General features: G+C 42.5%; 1 protein-coding gene across 1 annotated transcript in view; it reads left to right on the top strand.

Moving 5' to 3' along the window:
* The window catches only part of SYT2 (synaptotagmin 2), a 140746-nt gene that overhangs the window by 88948 nt on the left and 28532 nt on the right, over positions 1–23266 (top strand). The window contains exon 3 of the mRNA XM_033153087.1: positions 8025–8094. The gene's annotated coding sequence lies outside the window, so the exon portion shown is untranslated. The remainder of the gene's footprint in view (positions 1–8024; positions 8095–23266) is intronic.

Raw genomic sequence — 23266 nt, 5'->3', positions numbered from 1 at the left:
GTTACTGAGCTCTCCTTAATGGCAAAAAGATCATCGCTGGCTTCTGTGTTTACATACTGCTGAGCCCAATAGGTCTCCTGTTCAAGATTTGGGCTCCTGACTCTTACCCAAATGTAAATTGATGTTGTACTTAATAATCAGTTACAATAATGCAAGATTCTTTTGCTCCTCCAGGCTGTCATTTTGGGGGAAGGAAGGGCAAAGGGAGACATCCAAGAAGTTCTGTGCCAACTCTTGTTTGAAATCTAGTGGCAACTGGGTCTGTTTCAAACCATTCCAAAAATCGTTTTATGCAGCATTTTCTAGTTTCCTTTTTCTATCAAATGGAGCCCCCTAGAGGTTGTCATAGTAATTGTCCTTGTAAGCAGTTCTCTACCTTAATGAGTAGAATAGGTTTTCCACACCTATCAGCCAATCACCCATTCCCACCACCCTTCTGAGTAATACCCCTCCCCACTTTCTCACTATATATAAGGGTCTGGTGACTTCTGTTTCAGTGTATCTGAAGAAGTGTGCATGCACACGAAAGCTTATACCAAGAACAAATTTGTTGTTGTTCAGTCATTTAGTCGTGTCCGACTCTTCGTGACCCCATGGACCAGAGCACGCCAGGCACGCCTATCTTTCACTGCCTCCTGCAGTTTGGCCAAACTCATGCTAGTCAACCATCTCATCCTCTGTCATCCCCTTCTCCTTGTGCCCTCCATCTTTCCCAACAGTCTTCTCTTCTCATGAGGTGGCCAAAGTACTGGAGCCTCAGCTTCAGGATCTGTCCTTCCAGTGAGCACTCAGGGCTGATTTCTTTGAGAATGGATAGGTTTGTTCTTCTTGCAGTCCATGGGACTCTCAAGAGTCTTCTCCAGCACCATAATTCAAAAGCATCAATTCTTCAGCGATCCGTCTTCTTTATGGTCCAGCTCTCACTTCCATACATTACTACTGGGAAAAACATAGCTTTAACTATATGGACCTTTGTTGGCAAGGTGATGTCTCTGCTTTTAAAGATGCTGTCTAGGTTTGTCATTGCTTTCCTCCCAAGAAGCAGGCGTCTTTTAATTTCGTGACTGCTGTCACCATTTGCTCCTTCATGGATCACTGCCTTGTCGTGGTGAAGGGGCTTGAATAACTCAGGGAAGCTATGAGCTATGCCATGCAGGGCCACCCAAGATGGACAGGTCATAGTGGAGAGTTTAGACTAAATGTGATCCACCTGGAGGAGGACCAGCAAGCCACTCAAGTATCCTTGCCAAGAAAACTCCGTGGACAAAGACAAGAAAAAACTTAGTTGGTCTCTAAGGTGCTACTGGAAGGAATTTTTTTTTATTTTTTATTTTGTTTTACCTTAATGAAGTTAACTCTGCATTAGAGCTGAACATGGATGTGATTTGGAAAGCTGCCCCTTTGGCAACTGAAAGCTGTTTGGAAGAGGAAAATACCTTAACAGGTGCACGGAAACCTAGGCCTGGAGAGCTGTTGCAGCAGACTGCACTGCATGGGAGCTCTTCAAACAGATTGGCCTTGTGCAGGAGAGTGCCTAGGATTATCAGAGCTTGGTTGTCCTCTGCAGGCACACTTCATTTCTTCCTTTTATTTACTGGGGGTTGAACCATTGCAGAGGGAAGGCAGGGATAACAAACCATTGCAGTATAAAAGGTACAGCTCTATAGTAACTTGGTTGAGATGCAACACCAAGCTGGGGCTAAGGGAATGAGTTTGGGATGAAGCTTGGGCTCATTAACTCTTCTTGCAAGGTAGGTTAGGGTTTGAGACAGTGACTGGCCCAATGTCACACAGTAAGCTTCATGGCTAAGTGAGGTTTTGAACCTAAGTCCTCTGACCACTACACCATACTGCCTACTACTGATGTGTTGTATTTTTATTCTGCTTCTGCATAGAGCAATTGTGTTTGCATTTGTAATGTTCTTAGTCTTGGTCTATAGGCAGCGATAGTAAATTAAGAGCTAGAAGTATTTGTTGATTTGTTTTAGAAAACAGCTTTTGTTTCTTGTTAAGACATACAAATGTTTTTTAAATGTTTGTTTAGGAATGCTTAGAAGTTTGGACTTTGTAACGTATTTTTCTTTATCAAGTTGGGACTTTGGTTTGGCTTAGTGTTTTGTCGCAACTTGGGCTCATTGTTTGTCTTGGTCCAGACAAACCACAAGCTGTAACCACGTCTTTTTTTCTTGGCTTTACAGCTTATGGTTTGTCTGGAGGAGACAAACTATGAATCTGATTTCAGACAACATACGACTTCAAACCATTGCTATGCTCAGCTGCAGTGCAGCAGAAGGAGGACTGGCAGAGGAGCACAGCAATGTGAATCTCTCTAGAATCCTCATGTTTGCACATATGCACTAAGCTATAGTTTGACTTAGCATTTGTTATGTGCAAACCAGCTCACTCTCTCAATGAACACTTTGTCTCCACACTTGTGCATCTAAGGCAGGACCAGAAGATCTGTGTAGAAGTTGCAGGGTAAAAGCAGAAGCAGACAGGCATGCTCAATAGCTAGTGTGCTGTTTGGAGCTGCTTAATGAAAAGCAGATAAGGAAAACATTTCCATGGTGAATCATAGGAACTAAGGTTCAGAAACCAGTGACCTTGAACCTATTGGACTTAAAATAGCTGTTTAAACTTTACAAAACTGACAACCTGGACTATTTATAGGCATGCAAAACAAGCCTAATGAGCTTGAATCCCAGCTGCAAATGCCAGAACACAAAATGTTTCAGTTTAAGGATTAATGCCCTCCCAAAAGTCTGATAGGTCACCTACCTGGAAGCCTGCTTGGTGTACTGGCAAAACTGTTAATATTTATGCAGTGCCAACCATGTGCTAAGTGCTGGTTTAACATGACTACTGGCCTCAGTTCTAATACTGGTTTTTGTTTTTCTGCACTGCAGCACAGAGCAGGGTTTTGCTTAAACGAGTTTGTAATGTGAATCCAAAAGAAAACCCCTTGTGTTCCTGTGTGTGGAACTCAACGTAGTGCTGAGTGGGGCATGTGAGAGGAGAACGAGGTCCGTTCACACAATGGGACTTCCCCCTTCTCCATCTCTTGCTCCCATGTGCCCCCCTAAACCAGTTTTTGGGTTTCCCCCCAACAATTCCCAGAAATGGTAACTGTGAGGGGAATGGGGTCTCCTAACAACTCTCCACACCCTTAGCAAACTACTGCTCTCAGGATTCTTAGGGGGAAGTCATGGCTGTTTAGAATGACACGATACTGCTTTATATGTATAGTGCAGATGGGGCCTTTCTTTCTAAAAGTTTAGCTCAGCCCTTGGGCTCAGTGCCCCTCTCCTCTAAGAAATGAAGACACAGATAAGGCCGTTAAGAATTAGAATCATGTGCAGTGAAAACAAAAAGCACCGAAGAAGCTTCTGTTTATAAAGCAGAGAAGCTTTGAACGAAAGGACCTTTTGTGTCCACCGGTGACCTCTTTCTGACTCTCTGTCATCCACTTCCATTTGTGACACAGTGACGGCTTGCGTTGGGTTACAGGGTCAGGCAGTGCTTCCTCCTACTTGCTTGCAAATATCTGAGGAAAATATTTATTGCCTTTGTATTCTTCCTATGCAGAAAATCATTTCTCTGCTGCTGCTGCTTTTCCTTTGTCAAACTGGCCACACAATTGGGCATTTCTGGGTTTGGGCTGTACCTCTAGGGGACATTCACTGGAAAGCATGTACTCGTTCCTGGACACCTCCACAGGAAAAGTGAGGAGGCAGTGGTGCACACTGCACAACCTGCGCCGATCCTACAAGTATCCCCCCATCAAGCAGTGGGGATGAACTGTGTAGGTGACGATCAGATGCACTGCATCCAGTTTCATGATCAGGTAAGAAGAACCTGCTGAAACAAGCCAGTGGTTCATCTAGTCCAGTGTTTTTCAACCTTTTTTGGGCAAAGGCACACTTGTTTCATGAAAAAAATCACGAGGCACACCATCATTAGAAAATGTTAAAAAATTTAACTCTGTGCCTATATTGACTATATATAAAGTAATTCTCTTGAATTTTTCAATTTTTCCCACGGCACACCAGGCAACATCTCGCAGCACACTAGTGTGCCGCGGAACAGTGGTTGAAAAACACTGATCTAGTCCAGCATCCTGTTGTCACAGTGACCTGTGGGAAACCAACAAGCAGAACATGAACCCAAGAGCAGTATGCAGTACAGTGGTACCTCGGGTTACATACACTTCAGGTTACAGACTCCGCTAACCCAGAAATTACGCTTCAGGTTAAGAACTTTGCTTCAGGATAAGAACAGAAATCGTGCTCTGACGGTGCAGCGGCAGCAGGAGGCCCCATTAGCTAAAATGGTGCTTCAGGTTAAGAACAGTTTCAGGTTAAGAACGGACCTCCGGAACGAATTAAGTTCTTAACCCGAGGTACCACTGTATGTCAAGGCTGTATGTCAAAGCTCCTAATTGGTGGTCACCTGTTGGGCAGAAGGTAGAATGCAGTCTTGCAATGATGACAACCTAAGGATTTCACTGAATTATTGCCACTTGTTGCAGAACTTTAAGAGGGCATCAAGGACCCACTTGTTTAAAACTACCTTTGCACAAGTTTTAATTGGGCTGCTGCTTGGTTGAGTTGTGTTTTAGCTATTAGTCATTTGTCTTTGTGTTGTTATGCTGCTTTTAATGTTTTCTTGTTAGTGCTGGTTTGTGGGTAATTTTTGTGGCAGTTTGCATATTGGAAGCTACCCCAAGAGGTTTGACCTAGAAAGGTTGCCTATACATGTTTTAAATAAATCTTTATTTTGTTTAAAACCAGAACATATTCTAGAAAATATCATTGGCTTGTTTAATTATATATCTTAATAACCACCTTCAGCATGTAGTATTTGTAGGCGTTGCTTAAAAAACTTGTTTGTACTGCAGAAGACAGCACAAAAAATGAGTATTTACTGTATGGGGTATATACTATATGGGAGGTGGGTGGTGCTGTGGTCTAAACCACTGAGCCTAGGGCTTTCTGATCAGAAGGTCGGCGGTTCGAATCCCCGCGATGGGGTGAGCTCTCGTTGCTCGGTCCCAGCTCCTGCCAACCTAGCAGTTCAAAAGCATGTCAAAGTGCAAGTAGATAAATAGGTACTGCTCCGGTGGGAAGGTAAATGGTGTTTCCGTGCGCTGCTCTGGTTTCGCCAGAAGCGGCTTAGTCATGCTGGCCACATGACCCAGAAAAACTGCGGACAAACGGCCAGTAAAGCGAGATGAGCGCTGCAACCCCAGAGTCATTCATGACTGAACTTAACTGTCAGGGGTCCTTCTTTACCTTTACTGTATGGGTGACATTGGCCTAGTTTGCACCTAATGTTAAACTATCATTTGCTTAACAAGCCATGAATTAACCATGAGTTTTCCAACAGATGATCAAACAAACCATGCCTTGTTTCTCAAACTTTGTTGTGTTTTCCCCCAGGTATTCTTGCCTTGTGTCTTTTGTGGTTTGGTGACCACTTGGCATGCAGTGGTAAAAATACAACATGGTTAAGGAAGGGATATATATTCCCATGTAATGCAAAGCTATAGCTAAAATGAATCAAAATTTGTCAGCCAACAACAAAACATGGTTTCATATTGTGGTTTGTTGGCAGTAAGCAAACAAAACATATTTAAGCCACTGGGCAGGATTCACACATAACACCAAGCCATAATTTAATAAGCCACAGTTTTATTTACCATGGTTTAGTGTTTTGTGAGAACCAGGCTAATGTATATTTTACATTACATTCTATTTCCTCTCTCTGGCCTTGAATATTGTGTAGCAATTTACATGCAGTGGAAGTATCTTTAATGACCAATTGTCCCATTCCATTGTATTACTTTTCATCTCTGCAAAAGACAACTGTAAACATGCTTCTTTTTGCACACTTCAATACAGCATGACTTGGTACACTAATAATTTTGTGCGGGTCTCTGAAGCGAGCTACTTTTATTGCTACTTTTATCTTTCACTGCTGAATGTTCCACTGTCCAGAGGAGGCCAAAGCTATTGAACCAAGCCAAGTAGCAATGATATTTTTGAGTGGATTATATTTTCTTCCAGAGTTAGGTTTTTCAGTGTGCTGAGGTGGAGTGTTTTGTTGCCTTCTCTGAGTTAGTAGATAGTCTCTCCTGAATGATGATTAGTGAAGGGCATTGAAATTGGGTCCCTGAGCAGGTGAAGTATTAATGAGTCTGCACGTAGCAGTCTGTGTTTAAAATTGTTAGCAGCCTTTAATCACAAATAGTAATTCAGTCTTTAGAACTGGATCCTTGATTTCCTTGGCTGTATACACCAACTGAACCTGCATCAAACTTCTGCAGAACTACCCTGTAATTATTTGGTGTCCACCCAGACACACGATTATATTGTTAGACCTTGTTCATTTGTAACACTAAACCATGTTTTAGCATTATGAGGACTGGTGGCAGGTATGAGCCTTAGGCTTGTGTTTTCTACCTTCTCCTTTCCTCCACATATGAGGGGAGAAAGTTTAAATTTAATCCTTCTATTTGTGGTTGGAAACAAACTACAGCTTATTCTGGCATCTGAGTACAGTAAACTAGTTTGCTCAAAGCACAGTTTGTTCAGAAACAGGATATTACACCATGGTTCAGTCAAACTGCAGTTACACAAGAGAAGACTTACATGTATAGCATTGCATTGTAAGGTTGAAACTCTTTGCACTCTTACTTGAAAGGAAGCTACACAGAACTCAGTAGGGTTTACTTTTGAGTATGGATGGGTGAGAAATTCAGCTCACGCTTGCAAATAAACCTACCTAATTTGCACTCCCTGGAATAATATGCAAACAGAAACACAGCTGTCCTTTGGCATTCACACTTCCCTGAATGTTGCAGTGCTGTTCTCCAACCAAAAAATGGGCACAGTGATGGATATATATTATGGGCAAGTATATACGTTAGTGAAAATAACGCACAAAAATGTGTTAGGGGAAATTACTTGCAACAAGGTTTATATCAGGAGAAGTGCTTACTAAATGAATTTTCATGAGGAATGTTTTTTTTTAATGCAATTTGATGTGGAAATGTCAACTGAACTTAGGACCAGAAAAATGAGAAACTGAAACGGACATTTTTGCCACACCTGTATCTAAGCAATTTATGTAGGATCAAGTTGCATGCAATTGAAAATTTAAAAATAATCTCTCTCTGTTTCATGATGCCATTTCCCCTCCTACAAATGCCACATCCTTCCCGGGATGGAAGTGTGTCACTGTGGGGTGGATAAATACATGAATACAATCTGGATTAAAAGTCTACAAATAAGTGAAAATGTGTTGCTGCTGAATTACCTTTGCATGCCAGAATTGCTTGCAGCCTATATTTAAAATTACTTTTGCATTGTTTTAGACCTTAACTAAATTTCCTTGCCCTGTATTTAATTTGTCCACCTACTGATTCAGTAAGAAATCCAGTTTATTCATTGCTCCTCCAAAGGGTTGCTGCCTATTTTACAGTAGTGCTTCTACAAGCAACTCATATGAGTAAAACTGAACATTTCTATGAAACCAGGGTTACATTTTGAAGGAAACTTATGCCTCCACCTTGCTGAAGCTAAGCAGCTCTGTGGCTGGTTGCAAGTTCACTTGGCAACCTCATGTATACCAACTTGAGCTCTGTCGTAGGATAGAGATGTGCTGCACCCCACACTAGCTTTTCCCTGTTGAAAGCACTTCTACTTGGGGAAGATAGATAACTTGATTTTTGCCAACCTCTCCTATGCAGTGCAGCCTAGTGCCCTTCAAAACCTCTATTGAGGTTTAGGGGACCCTCTGGAATGGTTTGGGATGAGACATAGTGGAGATTGATGAACATAGGGTTCCTTGCTTTGCTCTAGCAGAAACACTTCTATAGCACATTGGCTATACCCTGTTATATTTATATACATTGATATGGGTTGTGGAATGCAGATTTAAATGACCCAGTTGGATGTGAATTCTAGGAGGTTGCAAAGAGAAATGATAAGTAATACTGACTATTGATGTTTCATTGTATGCAGGTCACTCATCTTTCTTAACTGTCACAAGATTTCCAAGGTGCCTAACAGCTAGCCAGTACAAGTGATTGTGGTAAGTCCTGCACAATGTTGTTCTGTTATTTTGATACTCAAAATCCCCACCCCCCTTGTACAACTCCACTATCTTGGATCCTGGGCTAGAGGTAAGAAGTTAAAAGACTGAAAAATGGCTCAAAGAGGCACGTTATCTCCACAATCTCTTTCATATGCACCAGGCATTACATTCCCATTCAAAGAATTAATACAGAATGATTCAACTGAAGACTTCCAGTGTCTCAGCATAAAGCTGATGGATAATAAAATAAAACGTGAAATCGCTGAGAAGTGCAAGGTGCCCATGCGTTATGGTCACTTAAAAGACACCTGGGTTATAACACTGAAATTTGTTAGCTAAATCATACCTTGAGGCCAGCAGTGGGCCAGATTATTACAACTTGTAGTAAAGAAACACATTGATTTATATGGAGGTCAGTTGCCTCTTTGGGTGCTGTGACAATCTTTTAGCCAGAATGTCTTGATTTATACCTACCCAAGGAAGCTTCCTTGTCGCCTTTGAGGAATACACAGAATAACAATGTATTTCATCTTGCAAATAAAGAGGCAGAAAAGATCTATGAAGCCTGCATCTGAGGGCAGCAATTTGCATGATAGATATGTTATCTGGTGAGCGTAACTACTTTTCTTGACCTCACAGTATCTCTTCGGGTGAATTGGCCAAGCCTAATTTTTTACGCTTCTTATCCCATCCACGCACATACGCCATTTTTCAAGCGTTTTGTGCTTCGACATATGGAATGTGGCCCTGAAGACCTTTGGGAAAGGCTGTCCATGTCCTAAACTTGATAAGATGTCCAGGGAACCACAATCAGAACACCTGTTACTTAAAAAAACACATTAAACGCAACTCCTGGGACAGAGGGTATAGTGGGCAAATCAGATCAGAGCTGTGTGTAGTTGTTTTTTAGAAACACTTTTTCTTTACACCCTCAAACTGCTGTTTGCCCTACAATGCCTACATGTAGATATTTTATATATGGGTGAATATATTGACTGATTCTCCCATCAACCATTCTTATGTTCTATCCCTTTTACCCTCCTATTAATGCCAGCAGGGAAAGAATACCGTTCCTGTTTTCTGCATGAGAAAGTAATGTAGTAGAGTGAGTCCCTTATATGCTGGCTATCGTGATTAGGGAGAATGGTTGTTCCTTCCTCCAAGGGCTGCAGAATGGACTTTGTTCAATTTGCTGGTAAGCAGCTTCTCTGTCTACTGAGTGACACACAAAACATAGGGGATTTTCAGGGCACTGTAGGATCTGGGAAGTCTTGCCACCATGAAGCAGCTCAGAGGATCTGTGATATTACCTGAGAATACCTGAAGAGGGCTTCTCTCACACACACCACCAGATCCCGCTTTGTTGATACCTCTGCTCAATATTTCTTTCCCTGGTGTAGGTTATCAGGGTCTTCCAGGATGCAGTAAAAATCAGATAGGAAATAATGTACTGCAGAATTAGTTACTCAAATCTGCTTGCAGCTTCTTAAAACGACCAAAATCTTGCCTGGATCCCATAATGTGAAATTAATGTCATCGTTGTCTTCTTTATAACAGCCTGCTACATGACATGTACTGAGCCTCAGGACTTGCTGAGCCTCAGGACATTACAAGGCTTGCATATAATAATGAGCACTTGCTTATTAAAGATACAGGAAGCAAACAGATACTTCAATAATTTGAGTGTGAGGAAGGATAGGTGAGTTGCTTGTAGGATGAAAAATCACTAAACAATATTGCAGGTGACCTTGGATTCCCTTTGTCAGGGGCATGTGAGTTGCATATGAGGTGCACCAGGAACACAAATAGTTTGAAGTGGATGGTGTAGCTGCTGGAGATAGATGGGAACCCTGCTGGCTCTTCCCCTTCAATTCTGGTTTCTCCTACATTCTGCTAGGGATAAGTGCCAAGAAAAGGGACTCATTTGTCTTCCTGTTTCCTAACAGCTGGGTTGAGCCTTACATAGCCTGCAGCATTCCAGTGCAATGGCATGCTCACTGTGGGACCAAAATTATTATGAATGCACATTGCTGCATTTTAATTCCTCCCATTGCTGCAAATTCCAGTGGGCCAACCCAGCACAATGAATCATCCTTTGTATGGATGGCAAGCAAGTTAGGTCCTATTGGTGTCATTAAAATCTCCATCAAGCAAACATCTTTCCATTTGTCACAGTGTAAACAAAGAGTACAAAAGATCCAGCTCCCTTGGCACTAATAAATTGTACTTGGGTTGTGCTAGGGTAATGGATAGGGGTGGAGATAATTGTGTGTTCACAGGAATGAGAATTTCTGAATCCTACAAAAGAAAGAAGAATGAACCTGTGTTTACTGGGTGGGGTAAACCTTCAGAAATCACCTTACAGTGACTGACTGATTCCCACTTATGACTTTGATCAAGTGATTTAGACTCATGTGCCTTAGTTCAGCTCGCTGCCTATAAGTCAGGGGTACAACAATGAACCAAAAACAAACCCCTGTGTTGCAATAAGAACCAATCACAACAATACAAACACAACACGTAGGCTAATAGTTACCGGTAGTAGAGAATATATAATAGAATAATGATACCATTCAAATTGTAGAAATAAGCCAATCAAAGTTCATATGTACAATAGAAGAAAGTGGTAGTGAGGACCGTCAAGCCGTGTGTTCAAAACAGATGTCTAAGGACAGTCACACAATAGTCTTTCAAAGGTTTCAACGGAAGACGTCTCAAAAGCCTCAAAAGGACAGTGTCTCCGGAATGATACTACAGTTTCGTAATAGTCTTCATCAGCTGATATTTTTCAACAGAATATGTAAATAAGATTCATTCTAAGGATGAATTAGCAAGATCACTAGTCACGGTGGGACCCTCCCCCTCTGCACCACACCTAAAAACAGAAGAGAGGAAAGAACCTCCATTATTGAGAGGGGTTCCAACCTCCCCTCTCCACATGCTGCAGTCCTGGTGGAAAGAAATTGACTCCCCCCTCCTCCCCAAAGCCGACAAGTATCATAGCATAACTTTCCCCAACTTGGTGCCCTCCAGGTGCTTCAACTCCTAGCATTTCTGACTGAGGCTGGTAGGAGTTGTAGCCCAACAACTCCTTGGAGGGCACCTGGTAGGGGAAGCCTGACCAAAGACATGTCATAGAATGTGGTACCCTCCAGACTGTCATAAACCGAGTTTTAAATTGTGTTTCAGTTTTTTTATTCATTTGTTATGGTTTTTATTTCACACTGCATTTTAATGTTTGGCTTTGTTAGCCACCCTGAAAATTCTTATTGGGGGGTGGCTGTAAAAAATGCTGGTAATTTGTTGTTGTTGTTGTTAAAAAAAAAACCCCCAACAACTACCAGGCCATTGACCAAAGGAGGGAGGGAGAGATGCACCAGGGAGTAGTGGGTAGGACTGGACAGCAGCTGGTGCTGAATTTTCTCTTTAACTAATATCTGTCTGTGAAAATGAGAAGGCTGTTCTCTACTTTCCCTTCCTTGCCAACCAGTAAAGGTAATTTCAAATGTATGCTTCTGTTCGTGCTCAGCCCCTTCCCCTTTGCTGATTACTTTCATGCATCGGGCAGCAGAAAGCATGCCAGCCTTGAGTTGACCCCTTGTGGGACCATTTAGCCAAGGTTGATCCAGTAAAACAGTCTGCTTGCTTAAAAGAAGCCCCCCCCCCTGCTAAATTCTTTTCATTTTCTGTCCTTTCTGGGTATCAGTTTCCTGACTAACAAGTGGGGATAAAAATAGCTTTGTCCTCCTTTGTAGCAGTGTGTGTGTGTGTGTGTGTGTGTGTGTGTGTACACGTATTAGGAAAGGGAAAAATTCCCTGTATGGCAAGTTCCTTTTCCTCTTTTTAATCACATTGGTGTGGGTATTGTTACTGATGCAATTATCTATTGTGTGACAATCTAAGAATTTAAACAGGTTTTAAAGTTCCTGGCCAGGCTCCCTAGAAATATAGCCAAAGGCAGCTTATTACAAGACTTGACAGAAAATATTCAAGACGTCGTGATGGATGTGGTCAAATTCAGGCAGCAGAGAAGAGCCGTATGGCTTTAAATCCGCTGTTGTATTATTTGTGTCATCTGTGAATGCTGCTAATGTAGGATAGAGAGCTTGTGAAACTTATGAGGTGTGCAGTGCAATACTTGCCCAGAAGTAAGTCCTGTTGAGTTCAGTGGAGATTAGCTGCAAGTAAGTGTGTACAAGATTGCTGCCGAAAAGAGACTGAAGTGTAAGGGGACAAAACTGAACCTCATCCCAGGCATAATCTCACTAGTTGGCTGTCCACAAGTCACTCTCTTCTGCTTCAGCCCCCATTTGCAATATGGAGAGGATAAGACTGACCTACCTTTCAGAGTTGTAAGGATTGCGACAAGATAATGGATGTGATGTAGATGATTTTGTTGAAATATGGCATCCTTCTATAAAATGTTTTATTGATATGGCAACTACCAAAATAACAGAATGAATGTTGGCAAATTTAAATAAATTTATCTGTTGGGGGGGGAGTTGTGTTTGCATTTGCCCCCCACCTTTTTGTAACTGTTATATATTGGAGACTCTAAGACTATATTTTTTAAAAAAAGATAATGGATGTGCAGCACACCCGAACATTCAAAATTCCTATATAGATGCTTATTGTTGCTGTTGTATTATTAACCATACTATACCTGTATAAAGCAAAGGTGCCAAATACACATTGCAGGGAATGTTGATTTACAGACTTTCACATGTGAAAACATAGTTTGCTGATCTATGAAAGTGCACAGAAAGTGTCCTCCTGCCCTTGCACATGGATGGTGCAAGGAGTTACTGTATTTCGGAGGTGTGAAACGTGTGCTTAAAACAACAGTTTTAATGGAGTGGGAGACTGGTCGGAGAGACTGCTGTAGAACTCTCCATGGGCTGCAGAATACGAGGGCTCTGAAGCGAGCTTGCAGCTTCACAGAGGCAGCCTCGGTATGTCTGAGGCTGCAGCTGGTCTGCAAGCATGGGGAAAGCATGAAGTGGGAGTTGCTGCACCACAGCCTCTGCAGTCAGGTGGCTGCAATAACTGCAGGGAGGAGATAAATGTACAGCTATGTCTTCCTCCCTGCCCTGCTCTGAGTAGCGGTGGTGTCTTGGGAGAGTCACAGCAGCTCCAATGACCTAAGTCAAAGAGGATTGGCTCAGCTGTTCCTGCTCTGGGACTGCTGTAGGCATCTGGCAGGATGAAAGTGCTGCAGTGAAAGGTGGCTTAGTGACTCAGCACTTTTCTCTCTCTCTCCTTCTCACTCTCTCTTGCGCTCTCCCTGTTTTCTCTCTGCTGCAGTATTAACTCTCTCTTTGCATGGTGCGGGATACCTGCCTGCTCATTTCTCCGATGACAGCTGGTGGACTGGCATGAAGTCTTAAGAGGACAGGACTGCATAGTGTTGGAAGCTCATGTTGCATTGAACTAGAGGCAATCGGCACATCCTCACTTTGCACTCGTGGGTCTCTGTTGCCTTTCACAGGGCTGTGGCATGGAGAATAGCCAGGCACTTCCTAAGTCCTCACGCAAAGGGTGCCCAAGCATCTTTCTTCCGGGGGAACTGCACTGCAAGCAAAATGTCCTGAATCTTGTTTTGTTTTTGTATTTTTGCAGCAGGAGAGATGCTTGCACCCATTGCTTTCGGACCAGTCGTCCTTAACTGTTAATCTACCACTCATCAAGTATGTAGCGTTATTGTTGAATGCCCCCATAGCACAAGTAAAAAAAACTGTGACATTAAAAAAAAGTCAGATAAGTAAGACTGGGATTGGGAGGGGAAAGGAGGAATGTAGTTGTGGTTATTGTGCTCAGGCTGGAGGGGTGGGAAGGGTTCTGGAAGTGGCATGGAGGAGAGTGTGGTGGGGAAGGAAGGCAAACAGTGGGCCAAAATATTACAACTTGTAGTAAAGAAGCACATTGATTTATATGGAGGTCAGTTGCCCCTATGGGTGCTGTGACAATCTCTTAGCCAGCATGTCTTGATGAAATATGAGGTGGTTGTTCTGGAAGCTCATAAGGACAAGGGAAAAGCAGGATTGCATTTCGGGTTTGTTTGTTTTTTAGTTTAGGGGAAAGGCGATTAAGAGATGATATGAGACAAGTTTATAAAATTTTGACATGGAGATGGTGGATAAAACTAGAACTTGTGGGCATCCAGTGAAGCTGACTGTTGAAAGATGAATGCTAAAATAAAGTACTCGTTCATGCAGTGCATAGTTAAACTATGGAACTCACTCCCACAGGAAGCAGTGATGGCCACCAACTTGAATGGCTTTAAAAAGAGGATTGGAGAAATTTATGGAGGATATGGCTATCGGTGGCTGCTGGCCATGATGGCTCTGCTCTGCCTCCATGGTGGGAGGCGGTAATCCTTCTGAATACCAGTTGGTGGAAGCTGCCAGAGGGCAGAGGGCTGTTGTACTGTGTTCTGCTTGTGGGTTTCCCACAGGCACCTGGCTTGCCATAATGAGAACAGGATTGGACTTAATTAGACCATTGGCCTGATCCAGCAGGCACTTCTTATGTTCTTATGATGGAACTGGAATAGCTGGTTTAGTGATCCAAGTAGGTGCAAGGCATTTTTATACATGCAGGTGGAATACTGCACTGCTGCATTTTAAAGTAGGATCTCTGGAATTTTCAAGAAAGCTGAAGAGAGGTATGAAACAATAGAATATCAATCCCATGACTAAAACTGGGACATAAGTGTATCTGGTCTCAAGAAAAGTGTGTTGAGAATATGGGAAGGTGCACCACTCCTGCCTTTCTTTACATAAAAATCCCTTTTTTGTGCTACAATTTTAATTACCAGAATGACCTGGGAGAAACACTCGCTTGAGTAAGAAACCCAAACCATAAAGTGTGAGGCAACTAAGAGCTAAAAGCTTGTTCCGCTACAGGGATCATAGCAGGTCAAAAGCTAAACAAGGTGGAATGTGCTATGCTTCACTGAAGTTCTCGTTTGGTGAAATTCTAAGTTTATGTCTGGCAAGTGCAACTTGCAGCTTCTGTTCTTGTCAAGCGCTTTTGGCCTGAGAGCATTTTAAGGCCAACTGAAAAATTTAACAGATTTTTCTATCTCTGAGTGTCCAACTTCCTTATCTCAGTGGTGGGGAACCCCCTCTACATGGGTCTTATTAGGCCAGCCAGACCTCCCCGTTTGGCCTGTGAGTGGGGGGGGGCAGGTAAAGATGCGGTTGGGCCTAATAGGCTGTTGTACCTGCAAAGTTTCATGCACTGCTCTTTGCAAACCTCACAATCATTGAGGCTTCAAAGCATCCTGAACAACTCTATACAAGTCTTGATGATCAGCTGATTGCCAAGACTTCAAAGCATCAAACATGTCATACTTGTGCCTACATGGTTTAATTTCAAACTGCGTGGCTGAGTGAAAACAGGTCACCTGATGTGATGTCACCCTCCTGCTAAACTTGTCCAGCAGGGGCAGGAGACATAAGGATGTGGCCTGACTGGATCCAGTTCCCAGCCCTGATCTATCTGCTTTGGAAAGCTCAGTGTAGCTTCACTTTTATAGGATCCCCAACAGCCCTGCTACTTGTGTTCCAACTTGTGCTGCAGATTCTGTTGGAAGAGGGTGATCTAGTTATCAGAGAAGAGTAATTCTTTAGCTTTTCAACTGAGGCCACCACCAAGATGTCACCTACTGCCCAATACGATAATTCTAGGAAAATGTCTGAAGCATTTTATTATAACACTGCACATTCTCAATCATAACTCTCTTCTAAATGTATCTGAATTCCCATGTTGACTTGATATCTGTGGAACACAGGGCTACTGATTTAGATGCGGGTGACTCCATTGCTTGGGAATATAAATATGCAACCATTCCAGGCAGGGTAAATGTATGTAAAGCCAGTGGAGTTTGTGTGGATAAAGAGACCAGCATACAGATGGGATATTGGTTCAGGTGCAGAAGTGTCTTGTTTTTAAGTTGGGAGTAAAGGAGAAACACACTGCAGGTTATGGCTTAAAAGTGGTCCTTAAAGACCCATTAGTTTAGAAGCAACTCTTCTTAGGAGATTATCATGTTGCTTGTTTGCTTTGGTGCTGAAATAGTTCTTAGCTATTTTTATTTGTTTGAAAGTTGATCTGTTGGACTCTATGGTACTTGCATCAATGCTGCTGTTTTCATTAGTATTCTTAGTGCTCCTTACGGTGTGTTAGGATTAAATTCAGACAAACATACAATGTTGGAAGGCTCTTTGTGAGGATTTGGCCTTAAAGGCAGCCTAAAAAATATCATAAATAAGTGAACACTATTCCCCATTCCCGTAGCAAGTCTGTATGTTGAAAAACAGAACTGAACAGGAGCAACAGCCGAGCATTCAAACATTTCTTGCAAAGGGTGTTTAAAACCTCCTATCATTTGGGTAAGAGACCTTTAGGACTTACCAAGCCAAATGCAATCTGCCAGTCATGTTTTGTGGCCTGCAAGCACCAGGCATGCAGTAAAGCCAGAGGGCTGTGCTGCAGTGGCCTGGTGGATTAAAGGTGGGCTGTCTTGCCTTTCTGGTGGTCATTTTATGGCTGGATGGAGGCCTGCAGGAAGCCCTTGGCCTCTGCAAGTGATCAGTTTAGATCTCTGGTGAGAACAATCTGTGGTCTGGTCTCAGGGCAGGCAGACCAGGGCTGAAAGACTGTACAAGTTTGATACGTGCATGCAAGAACTGAGTTGGGAGAAGTAGATAACGCTGCTACTTCAGTAGGAAGACATAGGCATCTTATGGGTGTGTTTGTAGACAGCAACTTTGGGAACATAAACATGAAGATAGTGGGTTGGATTTGCCTCAGATGCACCTTTACTTCCTTTCCAAACAAACATGCTACATGCCTCAAAATATCATTCCCCCCCACCCCGCTTTGAACTTCAACACAATCTAGACAGAGATGACTTTGCTCACAAAGAACCCCAGTTTACCTTATTGTGATGCTCCATGAGCCATTATTCTGAATTCGGTCCCCATTTTTTTCCAGGCTCTCCATTAAACAAATGGCTATGCTACCATGGTTCTAGAACCTGAACATGTCTTAGACTGTGTGCATTCCAACACTAAGTGTGTGCTGTGATGGTTCTTTTTTCCTTTCCCATAAGGGAAACTGAACTTGTAGGTGCCAAGAGCTGGGGCATTCTTGATTGCTTAGGAGCCCTGTTGACTTGCAGGCCCAGTGGTCTGTAGACATCATGCTCCCTTTGCATGCACACTGGGCCCTAATCTATGTATTCACTTACTTACATATTTATATCAGGGTGTTGTACAGCAAGGGGGAAAATGAGAAACAGTTAAAAGCAGTTGATACAAATGGACCTTTTGGGCTTCCTTTTCCTTGTTTGTTTACATAACACAGAAGCAATGGACCAAAATTGCACGGGTGCTGTTTAAAAATATTTTCCTAGGAGTGATGTAGGAACTGCTGCAGAAGTGGTGGCTACCATGTGGCTCCACAGCATCTGTAGAGGGTATCTTGGTGTAGATTATTACATCTTCTGAAGGTAGCATCTAGAAAGTGGGAGGCAGTAATTCTTAGTTCAAGGGCAAGCAGTAGTCAGTGTGCCTTTTTTGGTGGAGGAGAGATGTGGGGAGATACGATTTGCAGTTGGAGTAGGGTATGAATGACCCAGTGGTTTGACTTAACATGCTTATTATTAATATTATTATTAATTACCCACCCTTCACCATAAGTCCTGGGTGGAACACAACAATTTAAAATACAATATTAAAAACAGTTAATAATGAATTAGTCACAAGTATAGGGTGGGTCCTAAATATATATCTCCAGTGTCAAAGACCAGGGTAAACAGATTTAGAAGGCACCAGATAAACCTATGGGGGAGGGGGAATTCCACAATCTCACACACACACACACACACACACACACACACACTATTCTTTGGCCTTGTTTGGCCATAATATTACTGGTCCAACAAACTGTGGTCTGTTGGTGCATGAATGAGCACCAAATTTCAGGGTTCCCCGTTTCCCTCCTTTGTCTCTGCTCCTCTCTCACACGCATCTTCAGAAGATACTTCCTCGTTTGTTAAATCAGAGTTTTCCCCTTGACATCTGTACCAGTTTCCTTAAGTGCACTCCACAAACCAGTACCAGCTGACTTAAGTGCACTTTACAAACCACATTTGTAAACCACAGTCTGAAACTGTACAATCCCATGGGGTTCAGGGAGAGTGTGAGGAAACCTTGTAATGGGGTCTGCCCTAATACCATGAAGCAGCAAGAATCAGGAAAACTTCAGGGACTGTATTTGTGAACAACTGATCAACAACTCAGCATGGCAGCTGGGACTTGTTACAGGTAGGTAGCCGTGTTGGTCTGCCGTAGTCGAAACAAAATAAAAATAAAAAAAATACTTCCAGTAACACCTTCCAATAACACTAAGTTTGTTCCTGGTATGAGCTTTCGTGTGCATGCACACTTCTTCAGCTGGGACTTGCTACACAGGCAAGCTTATGGTTCCCACTGAGCTATGGAGGAAGCCAGAGATGGGAATTTCTTAAAGAGACAGGCCACACACACTACAGAAACTTGCTTGAGCTTGTTGCTTGTTCCTGCTCTAACAAACCATAGTTTGCTGCACCAGGAACATAAAGCAAACCAAATAATCCCAGATACCTTAAAAATGAACAGACTTATTTTGGCATAAGCCTTCATGGACCAGTGCCTGCTTGATTTAGATACATGAAGTGTTGTCTGCATGAATGTGTGTGTGTGTGTTTATGCATTTGACAAAGTGAGCCCTAGATCATGAAACTTTATTCTGCAATGAATTTGTTAACAAGATCAGATTGTAAGTGATCTCTTGGTAAAGGAGGGTGAAAGAGACCAACCAAATAATATATAAGATTGTGGGCCTGGAATGCCATTACAAACATGCTTCATGGAACAGAAGTTCCTGATAAGAACACTGCATCTTACTTGTCTGTAAGGCCATTTTGGAACACTCAGAATGGGTATAAATTTATACTTGGAAGGTTTCCTATGCAAGCCCCATTAAAATTAATGTATTTGCATTTTTCATGGGTCCTCTCTCCTTCTTTGGGGCTCTCTCAGAATACATTTATAGTGGATGGCACCCAGTGCTGCGTATGACATGATCACTTTCCTTCAACCTTATCTAGTGCTTATAAAGAGTGCCTTGATAAAAACAACTTAAAAGAAAAAGGGAAAAGAAGAGTTGTGCATGGAGAATGAGACTGAACTAATTCTTGTTTGAAGACAATGCTATTCATCAAAATGAGAGACAGTTGAGCTTTCATAATTGAAAAAGAGAGTTGTCTTCTAATTTTATTTTCATACACTGAATTAGCACTATGCCCAATTGAAAGTGTTTGTAGTGTGCCTGCCAATTAAGTTTCTAGCTTCGTCCAGCTATACAGATTTCCATATCAGCATGAATTGTATTGCCAAACGTGATCTCGTGAGACACCGTAAACAGATACTCTGCAGGAAGTCCACAAAAGAATATCTTCCTTGACGCTCATTCTTCAATTTGGTAACAAAGGGAAGGAGTATGTCAAACATAATTTGCTTGTTTGCTTGCCAAAGGCTGTGCACTCCTTGCATATGCGTCTTGGATTTTTACCTAGCAATTTGTTTCCACTCACTCTCTGATATGTATTCTGGCACTGAAGTTACTGGAGTCGATTCTGGTTGGTAACCGAGATGAATGTTCTGCTCCACTCATTCAAACACATGCAGCATGTATTCATAGATAGATAGATAGATAGATAATTGCAAAAAAGAAAGTTAGAAATTTTGCATTTCAAGAAATAAATTATCACTCAAATACATAATATATATATAATAAACATATTGCTCTTATTCACACTCTGCTTCAATTTAGACACTTCCAGTTTAATCATCTTTATATCTTATGACATCTTTATGTCTTAAGACATTCTCACAGAAGCATGAAGTCAAATCTCTTGAAGTCAAATTGTCTTTCAGTATTATTCACTGCAGAACCCCAACAGACATACACAAGACAGCACATTTTTGAAAAGATCTTTGCAAGGAACCCCAACATTTTAATATGCATGATCTCTGCACGTCAAACCAGTTTGTGCTCTGCCCCACCAGAACATAAATCCATACTCATGTCCGTATTTCTGATTCCATAGGTCAGTCTGGTAAATCAAAAAGGAGGAGGGAGAGTGGGCCTCACTGTCAAGTATCCATTAGTAGCAAGTGTTATGAGCACATGCCATTTATTATACATGGAAACAGTCATGTGGATTATGGAAGAACCCAAGGCTTGAAGGGGTGGCTTGCATAAATTTCCAATTCTGTTGCTTACCCTGGTGACAATTTTCCTGCCAATTCTTTATTTTCTTGATAAAGGGGCAACCAGGTTTAAAAAGGAGTCTTATGTTGTCTGAGCTTGGTGCTTGTGCAGAGTGCATGGGATGGGCATTTGGGATGCCCATTGTAGGCATTTGGCTAGGACTGCTGTCAATCTTCATTTGTCAAAAAAGTAAGCTAATAATTAACACACGACAGTGGATCCTTCACAGCTTTATGAAGCATCAAGACGAGTGGCAAACCAGTTGGAGCTGGAAAAAAGCCACTTTAATTCATCCAAGTCATCTGAGCCTCCAACTGACAGTGTCAAATCCAGTAGCACCCCCAATCTGTGGACCAGCTCCTTCCAGGGGAGTGCAATTCTCTCCAGGACAGGCCATCTCCCCACCTCCAAGACCTGAGAGTTTGGGATGTATGACACCTCTATCTTTTCAGGATTCAGTTTTAGTTTATTGGCCCACACCCAGCCCATCACTGCTTATTTATAACATTTGCGTGGGAATCACTTCTTCCTTCCTTCTGTGCCAGCCATATTTCAACATATTTCAAAGAGCTTATTTGAACCACCAAGGACTGCAGAATGTCCATGGTGTTTTTTCTGAATTGTTTTTAGATCTGCTGCTTTTAAATCTGCCAAGAGTGGAAGGAATTCCTCTTCTAAGGTAGAAGGGAAGGGGGGGGGGACACACCCTGCTGTTTACAAGGCCCTGGTGTGGATGAAGCCTTAGGCCTTTTAGGATTATGGCTCATTAGCAGTGACAGTGAGGTTGTAAATGCCTTCACTAGGGTTCAGAAGGATTTAGGAGGTCTCTCCATTAGGCACTGTGACACACTGCTTGAAATGTAGCTAAGGTAGGGAGTTCATCAAGGCGTGTCTGGTCCAGTAGTCATCTTGGTAGGAAGTCTTGCTGGCCATCTCTTTCTCTTAAACAGATTACTAGTTATTACTAGCTCAGAATGGTTACTGTATTCTTAATGGGAGCCCAAATTAGTGGGAGGCTGTGGTTTTGAAAGAGAGAGACAGCCAGAGAGGTTTGAGTAGAAGACTGAAAGGATATTGGGCTGGTCTCATGTAGGGTAGCAGAACTGTTGCATGCTAGGAGTGCTCGTGCTGTTTCCCTTCACCTGTGCTCTACTTGTATGTCTGCAAATGAACCAAATCATACAAAACACCATATATCTCTCTTCCCCAAAGGAAGTCAGACCCTAATGAGTGCTGCCCTTGGAATTCTCACTCCTCAAGAAGTGGGAAGCCTGCACACTGCAGAAATCCATAGATTGGATCATCCCAAAGCTATAATACTTGTGAAGGATTGTTTGTTCTATTTGTTTGTTTAGCATTTTTAATCTTCTGTTTCAGACCTGTGTTTAATTCTCCGGGATGTGGAGAAGAACTTGACATTTGCTTTTTAAATGAAACCAACAGCAGTGCCAATAATGTTAATTTTTCTCCAAAGCTTTCCCCTGACACAAACCAAGGATATAAACATCCTAGACTGTGGTGCCACTGATCCCATCTTCCAAACTTACTTATTTCTTCATTGAGGGAGATTTGGGGAAGTTCAGTACCTTGGCAATTTTTAAAAGGCCCATTTTATTTCTCCCCCAAGTTATTAATGGTTCTGCTGTCCTTTTCTTCTGAGGCGAATACATAAAAGCCCTTCTCATTTCTCCTTAACTGCAACGACAGACACTGTTAATTCATTTACCATGCTTGCTGCCCTTATCTATTCCTTACAACTCTCTAACTGACACTGCACTTTCCTCCTGAGTGCCCTACATTTTTTGCCATTTTGAATTTAGCTATTTGGAGAACACTTACAGGAATTTGGAATTGCTGCTGTTTCTAGGCAGAGTTCAGTGACTGCAGAGGTATGTAGAAAGCCACATGCAGCTAATGCAACCATTTCTATTTTTTTAATGGTTGAAAAAGATCAGACATCCGTGGTGATCCTTGGGGAGGTGGGGACAGAATCCAGAATCTGAAGCACAGCAATACCTTGATTAGGTAAAGTTAAAGGGACCCCTGACCATTAGGTCCAATCGCAGACGACTCTGGGGTTGTGATGCTCATCTCACTTTACTGGCCGAGGGAGCCAACGCACAGCTTCCGGGTCATGAGGCCAGCATGACTAAGCCGCTTCTGGTGAACCAGAGCAGTGCACGGAAACACCGTTTACCTTCCCGCCGGAGCAGTACCTATTTATCTACTTGGACTTGGCGTGCTTTTGAACTGCTAGGTTGGCAGGAGCTGGGACCGAGCAACGGGAGCTCATCCTGTCATGGGGATTCGAACCGCCGACCTTCTGATCGGCAGGCCCTAGGCTCTGTTTAGACCACAGTGCCACCCACGACCAAAGATTGGCAAAAAAGCAAATTATCCATCAGGGTGGATGTTAAGCAAACCATGGAGTAGGGAACAAACCGCAGAAGATTTTACAATCTCCAATCGTAAATCATGAGGGTGGTCCAGCACGTTTCCTTACGGGTGTGCTAGTTAGCAGAGTAGCAATCACACAGCATCATGTAGAAGGATCAAGTGGTGCACAGACGATGGCAATAAATCACTCATGGAAGCAATGAAACTCAGTCAAGCATTGTTTACTTGAAAGGCAATAAACAATTGTGTTGGTAGAAGACTATTTACAACTTTACTACCACACAGATAGCAAGGTGCACATCACCCCTACATGTTGCCTGTATAAAGCTCAGGCCTGACTGCACAGACAGAACTTGCAGTCCCCCCCCCCTGTAAGAACTGTGCATGTCCATAGTTAAGAGCTCCACAGCTATTTGTTTAGTCTATAGCAGCCTACAATCTTGCACTG

Source organism: Lacerta agilis, chromosome 6, assembly GCF_009819535.1.
Source record: "Lacerta agilis isolate rLacAgi1 chromosome 6, rLacAgi1.pri, whole genome shotgun sequence".
NCBI classification, from domain to species: domain Eukaryota; kingdom Metazoa; phylum Chordata; class Lepidosauria; order Squamata; family Lacertidae; genus Lacerta; species Lacerta agilis.
Note: the sequence above shows the minus strand (reverse complement) of the source record. Positions and strands in the feature narration are given on the sequence as shown.